General features: G+C 32.3%; 1 long non-coding RNA gene across 1 annotated transcript; it reads left to right on the top strand.

Moving 5' to 3' along the window:
• Positions 1–2,922, top strand: LOC148779945 (uncharacterized). The gene is made up of 2 exons (XR_016043648.1): positions 1–240; positions 2,651–2,922. It is a non-coding gene; the product is annotated as an uncharacterized LOC148779945 (long non-coding RNA).
• Positions 2,923–9,768: the final 6,846 nt, after the last annotated feature.

Below are 9,768 nucleotides of genomic sequence, written 5' to 3'. Positions count from 1 at the left end.
TGAGCAGTGTGCATGGAGTGGATTGTAAGTCAGAGGTGAGGACCTTCGTTAACGCATGCAAGGCTCTTGTGTATGGCAACCCTCCAACACAGGAGTGTTGTGCTGCTATAAGGACTGTACATACTGAATGCATATGCCCCAAGATCACACCCAGGCTCGCCGCTCTCATCGATGTGAAACGTGCGGTCAAGATCGTTCAAGGGTGTGGGCGTCACGTCCCACGACACTACAAGTGTGGGAGTGAGTTCTCTTTTCCTTAACTGTCAAAATAAAGATTTGGAATATTTTTCGATTTGTCTGGTGTCATCTTACGCAGGAGCGTGAGTAATCTTCTCTCTCTCATTCCATCTTTTTTTTCTCAAGATGTCTGTGAAGGGTTTCTCTCTTTGAAATACTTGTGGACATGAGAGAGAGAGTCAATAACATTCTTAGAACCACCTGAAATTTGATGAGTAATAATTGAGACCTCTTTGTGTCAAAAGTGAATGGTACGTAATTAGCATATGGATCTTTATTTATAAAGTTTAAAGCTTTAAAAATAGTGTCGATCGATAGATCTATGAAAATCTTGAAAATTGCGATAAAAAAATACGTTACAAAATGTATTATTTTCAAAACTTGAAATCCATTTTTTGTCATGTCCATGTATCTTGATATTGAGATGATCAATTTGAGGATATTTGGGCATCAAAATAACCTCTTCTAATGGAATTTTTCAAGTAGGCTCAAATTTGATTGTTTAGAGCCTCGTCGCTCTATAAACTTTTCCATATATATATATATATATATATATATATATATATATAAAAGGAAATGAAAAAGTTTATATCGAGCCTAGGCTCTAAATAGTCAAATTAGAGCCTACCTCAAAACTTTCAATAGAAGAAGTTATTTTGATGCCCAAATAAGTCAAATTGATCATCTCAGCATCAAGATGCATGGACATGAGAAAAAAATGGATTTCAAATTTGGAAATAGTGTATTTTGTTAGGCATTTTTGGACTGCCAATTTTCAAGATTTTCAAGGTTTCATGTATGTATCGATCTATACTAGTTTTGAAGGTTTAAACTTTATAAATAAAGCGAAAAATATATTTTAAGGCTATCGCAATGATTTTCAGTATTGAAACCACATTTCTCAACACTATTTGAAGGTAGGCTCTAATTTGCTTGTTTAGAGCCTAGGCTCTATACAAACCGCACCCAAGGGCTAATGCAACGGTTGTATAGTAGTATAATGCAACCATCTTAAAAAACTATGTTAGAGACATTCGTTTGACACGAATTTTTAAACGTACACTCTTTTCATTTTGAAGAACAATCACAAATTTTTTTTTTTTTTTGAAAAAACTGCTCTAGAAAGTTTTCATTCTAGCCCAATTAATATAAGCCGTCCATTTTATTGAGATGGTTAGATATAGGCATCAAAAGGATTATTTTATTCTCAAAATTGTTATATAGCATTATCATCATTAGATGCTAAAAAAGATAAAAGTGATTTTGAATTTGTTAAGGCCTAGATCTTGAAATTCACCAAATGGATCGTTAAGATTCTTTGTTGGATGGGTACATTTTGACCATAACTAAGGTGAATTGAATTTTTTTTCATAGAATTTTTTTTTCTAGAGGTGTGGTTGCATTATATTACTATACAACCGTTGCATTAGATCATTTCCATATATATATATATATATATATATATATGGAAGCATTTACAAAACACCTATAGGTGAAGTTCTACAGTACTTTTCTTACACCTCATCACCGTCCAAAGTTCATCACACGTTCACAATTTTCGATAGTATTTAAATTTTTATAATTTTGTACAAATGAAATTTATCTAAAATTTAGGGCGTGGGTAAATATGACCAAGTCGCACCAAAATAAAATATTCAAAAAGTAATAGTCATAAAATAAAATGAGAAAATTACTCATGAAACTTTATAGAGGTGTTTTATGTAATTATTATCATTCAAATTATTTGTTTTATATTTTATTCATGTGCATCTCACTAAGGCACACACACCTACAAAATTTCAATTCATTATGATTTATAAAACAAATATTAAAATTTAAACACTATCAGACATTTGTGACTGTGTGATAAACTTTAAGCAGTGATAAAACCGTAGGTAAAGTACTGCAGAACTTCACTTATAGGCGTTTTGTAGTGTTTTCACACACACACACACACACACACACATACACACACACACACACATATATATATATGTATATATATATATATATATATATATATATATATATATATATGAAAATTTATTTCCAACATTAACTAAGAAATTTAATGCGCAAAGAAGGATTTAAATCGAACAAATTTATAGACACTTAAAGATCTTGAAAATGGATAGTCTATTACAGACACATTATTTTTAGGATTTAGAATTTTTTTTCTTGATATATGTTCATCTTAAGGTTGAGATGATCAATTAGAGGTTACAAAGTTTTTGTATATCTAAACAATTTTTTCCATAGAGTTTTTGGAGTACACCTTTATGGTATAAGATTGGCACCTTCTATAAATTTTTTTACATAGAGCCCCGTCTTCTACTCTTAAATAATATCTGAAAAACTTGATTGGGATTGCTTTTATTTTGTGCTAATAGAAATTGGGATTGTTTTAATGCAGGCATCACCACTCCATGAGTATCATGACTCTATTTCCCCCTGGGCGAGTAGCTCTTAATTTCAGGCAATGTTAAGCAACTGTTCCCTCTCTCTCTCTCTCTTAAATTATGTGCATAACTCTATTGTAATAATTCCCTCTCAGTTATGCAATTGTGTGTAAGTTTCTTGTAATAACACCTTGATCTCTCGTTGAATAATTGTGCCTGGGAGCAACTGTCTCTTTCATTATATGCAATTATTCACCATTATGGCAATAATATTGAATGACACTTATACTCTTTTCCTCTTAGTATATATAGACATGGCCGAATCCACTTAGACTCGGCTGATTTACTCAGCCTCGCCCTATGGGTGAAGAGATTTTTGCTGTATGTTGATTTTTTGGTTATATAAAATAATTTATCATTTTATTTTCAAATAGAGTTTAAAAACAACTGCTAGATAAAGGATCGAACCCATGACCACTCACAAAGAGGCAGTCTTAGGGCTTAGATGCAAACCAACACACCATTCGACGTTGGTTGCAGCAAAGTGAATGCTATATTATATCTATTAATTTTTTTGACCCTATTTTTTATTGTTTTAAATTAGAGCTGGATTTGAACGAGTTACTCGGGCTTGCCCATATAACTCGGCTCGGCCAAGGAAAAAGTACCTTGGCCAAGTCGATTTTCAAGACATTTTTTCCTCTCTAATGTCCTTTTCACTATTCCACCATGTTCACCATGAAAGGACTTTATGTGATCTAGTAGGAGTATATATTTTTTATTTTTCTTCATGGCTTAGATCACTCAAAAATAGTCTTTTTACAATAAATCAACTCAAAAGAAACAAAAATAAATAAATCTAGGATCTCAAAAACTTGATGCCACTATAAAACCTTTATTTCAATAACCAAAGAAAAATACAAACTATGCTTGGAAAAAATAAAAGACACGAGAAGTAAATATGGCAAGAAACAAAAAGAAAGTATCGAAGATTACCTTAACTGAGCTTCCTACACCTACAAGGAGTCACCGCCTTTCAATGGCGCAGGATCGATGGTTAACCTTCAATCTCAATATTGAGAAAACAAGTTTAAGCCAAACCCTCCAATAGAACAAGAACTCTTTTTCAATCAAAATCTCAAACTTAGGTAACCTAGTTGAGAGAAATAACATCTCTTTACTATACCCTAAACCCTTTAGCCATATCACAACAAGATGGAAGAGAGACATCAAGCTACCATGCGTGGGGTGTGCCCATGTTTCTTACCATAAGTGAGAGAGAGAGTTTCTCTATGGAGAGAATTTCTATGTAAGGAGTGCCCCCTATATAAGCTTATGAGAGAGAGAGAGAAGAGATATGGTGTAGAGAATGTGGGTAACCTTTTATAGTACTTATAGAGGTTTTAGGATTTTCTATGCTTTATCTTTTCTTGTAAGATTGAATATACACAATTTAACTAAGATGATTTGTGGGGTGAGAGATATGAGTCATTCATTTTATAGATAGGCCATTAAAATCATATGAAAGGTGTTAGAACCTTATCTCCCATTTTTTAACCTATTTTCTCATCAATTAAAATAAATAAATATCAATTAATAATATTATGCTTTCCATACTTTTGCACAAGTCTCCTCACACTTTCCTTATTATATTTCAAAACTTCCTCAAAACACAAGTTTTCCCAAACATATTATATCTTGGGCAAGCTTTCTATGCTTCCCCTAGAACATAAAACTTATATATTTCCCCTTATCCAACCGTCCATTTCGAATGGAGGGCTAAGATTGCCCCAATCGCAATGTCACGTCTCCACACTATTTTATTTTAAAATTTTCTTTATAAATTATTTTAACACCAAATGTTTTATGTCCAATCCTCTATTAAACTCGCACTAGCGAAAAATATAAAAAATAATTTCAAGGGGTATTTTGGTCATCATATTTTATCAAAAATTTATTTTAAATATTTTTTAGAGGTACGCCCCAATAAGAAGAAGGTACACATATCAAATTTCATATTCATACAACTTGTATAAAATAAATAAAAATAAAATACTTTGAGGCGTCGAATCTAAAATCAAACGGTGAGTGACTCTCTTGATCAAAATTGGACAGCTAGATGGTAGGGGAAGCATAGATCAGCATAAATCTTCTATGTTGTAGGGGAAGTATAGAAACTCTTCCCTTATATCTTAGGCTTTAAGCCAAACTATCTTGATCACACTGAAATGGAAAAACCCAAGAGGTAGGGCGTGCCACCCATGATGGTATCTTATGGGCCCTACCAACTCGTCATGGTGGGCCAATGTGCACAAATCGGCCTCCCATGCAATTTTAAATAATTTTAAATTCAGATAAATATGTTTAGAATTTATTAAATCCATTTGAATATTTAAATCAATATAAAATCAATATCTCAATTATTATAAATCCAAATTTTATAAATAAAATACCCATAATATATTATCAAAACTACTATAATTAAATACTTTTGATGAGAAAATGATCCATATGGTATAGGAATAAATAAATAAAGACTGGGGCACTCTACCTTCTACTATGGACTATGGTCTACAGTTACTTTTCCAAATTGACACAGTGTTTTCCATGACCCACAGTTCATACTGAGGCTCATTAGTCGGTTACCAAAGTCTAACAAATAGGCAAGGGGTTATAATTCCAGTCTATGAATTTCAAGTTCTCCCCTAAAGACGTACCAAGGTCACCTAGACCTGATGCAATCCATAGCTTTATGGTGCATAGGGGTAATCTCTCGCATATGCACAAACTTCACTGGCTGTATCGTTGGAGGAAATCCTCTTTATTCTTTCATCTTCGTATTCCCATGTTATTAGTTGGTTGAATAAATAGGACTGTCAGGCTATAAGACTTGAGGCTATCATATGTATATGCCGTGTGATGGTACACAGATGAGGCTCTGACCCCGTCTCTGGAGACCTCCATCACATACAAGGGCCGCACCGTCCATCGGCTAACTCATCTAGACATACTCCGACATCATCAACGGATCACCCATTATAACCCTTATCTGTTTATTCTCTATGCCCAGTTAACATGGGTTTTTCCTAACCGATTGACCTAACTCGTCAAGGTCAGTCCGATATCAGCAAACATCGTTTGATTAGTATGGTCCACACATGACCATACTCCCATTGAGTTCATGTTCCATTATATCAATAAGTTCAATTACAGACACTCATAAGGCTGTTAATGGCCACACATACCCAACACTCCGTCGCTCTCACAATGCACAATTGTGCCTTATTTTTGAGGTAAATATATAATGAGATCGTTCACCCTTGGTAAAGGAGGTTACAATCATCTTTGTTAGCTAGATTTCAAATTGACAACTAAAAACGTACCATAGATCATGCTCAAAGTTCGAACGATAATTTTTTAGACTTTACAAACATCCTAACCTGTCGGATTTATCATTTAATGGCAAAAATAAGTGTGACCCTTTATGCAAGTTAAATACTCTCGTCATATACCAACCCTAATTCGTCGGTGTTTGCAACTCTTTCTCTCAACTTTTACATCTTACGTGACCTTTAAGGATCTTGTGTATTTGATTAGTACATTGCCCCTGTGATGCATAGTAATGAAGACAAAAGAGAAGAGCAGAGGATAAAATATAGAAGAGTTTTCAATTATACTTAATATTATTATAATAGGATTTATAGCGGGTGCACGTAGAGCATGCGCCCATGGGAGCAAAATGTAGATTAACTCCCTCAATTCAAGAAATATTTTGGACGAATTTTTTAAGGAAAAAGTATATAAAAGGTTGCAATTTTAAAATGTAGAATTAAAGATGCACATAAAAAATCCATCGGAAAAGATCATTTTAATGTTGAAAAACCCTCTAATTGATCACCTCAACATCGAGATGCAAGGATTTTGAGTCCAAGAAATATTACATCTTGCAACAAATTATGTGGACATTCCATTTTCAAGATTTTCATATGTTTATAGATCTACTTGATTTTAACCATTTTTGGAGTTTAAAATTTTATAATTAGATATGAAAATAAATTTTGAGATAATCCTAAAAAATGTTTACACCAAAATTACATGTTATGATAAAATTTGGAGGTACGCCTTAATTTGATTGTTTAAGGTTGCAACCTTATTGAAACCACACCCTTTTTTTAAATTCTAATTATTACTATAATAGTATTTATATTTGGAGCACATCGAACATGCATCTATGGGAGCAAAATGTAGATAACTCCCTTGGTTAAAAGAGATATTGTGGAGGATTTTTTTTTTTTTTTTTTAACGTTTTAGGATCCAACTAAGAATAACTAGATGATATTTATTTATTAATTTTTATTTTTATTTTTTAAAGTAGATTTTGAGTTCCTCAACACCTTGATCTTGCCCTCCAAAAATATGAGGTTCTTTGCTAATTCTTGGGACTTTTTTTTTCAAGCAAATGGAGCATGTGATTTGAAAACTTTCTTTTTTGAGTTTGATGGCTGATCTCAAGAGGTTGTATGACCAAAATTGGGACCCTAAAAATATTCGTACGAGATTTCCCTGAGGGAGCAAATGAACAATATACTCATGCAGAATCAGCCATATCCCTTGGTTTATAGGTACTAAACTTTTTTTTTTTTTTTAAATATCCAGAAGAACAATACCTCGAGCTCTCAATTCTTTTGATGGCACGTGCATTGCACAATATTCTTAATGTTAATCTAGATTAAACTTAATATTTTTACATTTAGCTTATATAAAAATCAATATGCAATCACTGATTACTTGTGTGATTATTTAATTTGCTATGTATTTTTTGTTTTATTGCCTTATTTTCAGACTACTCTCTATCAAAATACGCATTCATTGTGATAGGTATGCTATAATGGGAATTCCTATATTAATAAAAATTCTTATTTACCTTGATGGCCTATTTAATCTTAAAATGAAAGTCTTTTCTAAACTTTTTAATTTTCTAATTTTTTGATATCGAATATCATCGTCCAATTCGCTTGCTTCTATCTGTTATGATAAGGTTAGATTTAGATAACAAATAAGAGAAATTATTAATAGTTAATGAACAATTGTTTCATGCGAGCTAGACCGCATTTCTATAATATGCGGTCCAAATGTAAAAAACATCCATATTAAAGATGGATGCAAATAGGTGGTCCATCCAAAAACAATTGTAACTATCGGTTCAAATGTTTTTTTAATATAATTATTATTTCTAGGTTCTTTTTTTCTTTCTTTTTTTTGATATTTATGATCTCCGTGTTAAAGATTATACTCCAAAAATTAGAATCAAATTATATTTAAAAAATATATCTATTGTCAAGCCTTCATTTCCACATGTGTGAGCTTAGCCCTAACCGCGTCCATAGTTAATATAGACAACTCTCTTGACATTAAACTTTGCCAGATATGTAGATAAAAAGGAAGGGAAAAAAGGAAAGATTTCTGAGTCTTAAAAATAGCATCTTATACCATCAATTTTCAAAACTTTAAGTGTTTAAAGACTCTCTCAATCAACGTTAGTTTTTTAATTTTAAATTTTATAATTAGGTCGAAATGGATTTTCAAACCATCACAAAAGTTTCTGAAACAAAATTGTGTCTTCCTTTTCATTTATTTTATTTTATTATGGTTTGTGAACTTTATAGTATGGGTGCGGTTTGTATAGAGCCGAGGTTCTAAACAATCAAATTAGAGCCCACCTTCAAATAGTGTCAAGAAATATGGTTTTAATACCGGAAAGTTTTTGTGATAGATTTAAATTATATTTTTATCTTTAGTTATAAAATTTAAAGCTTAAAAAATAGTGTAGATCTAGCCGATCTATGAAAACTTGAAAATCTTAAAAAATTGACGGTCCAAAAATACGTTATAAGATGCACTATTTCTAAAATTTGAAATCTATTTTTATTTTTTTTAATTTCTATGCATCTTGATGTCGAGATGATCAATTTGATTATATTTAGGCATCAAAACAATCTCTTCTAGTGAAAGTTTTGAGGTAGGCTCTAATTTGATTGGTTAGAGCCTAGGTTCTATATAAACTTTCTCCTTTAACTATATGTTTTAATTGTTTTATTTTTCCTTTTAGGTTTTTTAAAATATTTTAAATTATAAATCAATATTTTCAATAATACATCATCTGTATACTTTTTATCTTTCATAGACTAAATGATTTTTGTTGCATATTTTAGTTTTTGCTGATTCTTAATTAGTTTTTAATATTTTTATATTTTAAAATTTTCTGTCTATTTTAGTCTGGTACAAGACTCGACTAAGGCCACTCAAACTTGACGGTGTAACTCGGCCTTGGAAGGGGCCAAGGCCCAAGCCAGGTTATAAAACATTGGTTTGATATAAACAAATCAAAATAAAGGTGGTAAGAGCATTCAAACTCTCCCCTTGCCGCCTTGCCCGCATGTACTTACCAAATTGCATTAGAATCACCCAATTTAGATTAAAAAACTGGTAGTCTAGTTCTATCAGAGAACATACTAATCCAATTCCACCTTTTATTTTTTAATTGTGCTTTTATAATTTTTGTTTTTTATATGTTTTTATTGACCAATTGACTCCGCCAGATCACTGTTCCAGACCTCCCAGTCAGTCATACATACGGGTCAATGGGCGATCGGGGTCAGGGGCCCATTTTTTAGGCACTGGTCTTGCCACTTCTATATAGCCCCAAAAATAGAGTCTAAGCACTTGAAACTTTTCGGAATCATAGGGCTTAGTGGACGCACTTACCTAGTGATTCAACAACCTTAGAAAAGCGGTAGCTTTGTTGAAATTTAAGAGGGAGTTTGTTTCTTGAGCACCTTCGGTCGGTCCCATATCACTAGTTTCGTCTTCCCTTTATAATACCTTTTTTTCGTTTCCGTACACTGTTTGGTCGAGACTTTGCTCCACAAGAAAAACAATGGTTTCACTTTTGAAAAGGGGTTTGCCCCTAAGACACCTTATAATATTCTCTTCACATATACCTACTTTTATATATGCGTAGATGTGTGGATTTAGGACCTGTTTGGATGATGACTGATTTTATATATGCGTAGATGTATGGATTTAGGACCTATTTGGATGATGACTAATTTTATTTATAGAAGACTTTTAA

The sequence above is a fragment of the Amborella trichopoda genome, chromosome 11 (genome assembly GCF_054954075.1).
Source record: "Amborella trichopoda isolate Santa Cruz 75 chromosome 11, AtrichopodaSantaCruz75HAP2 v2.0, whole genome shotgun sequence".
NCBI lineage: Eukaryota > Viridiplantae > Streptophyta > Magnoliopsida > Amborellales > Amborellaceae > Amborella > Amborella trichopoda.
Note: the sequence above shows the minus strand (reverse complement) of the source record. Positions and strands in the feature narration are given on the sequence as shown.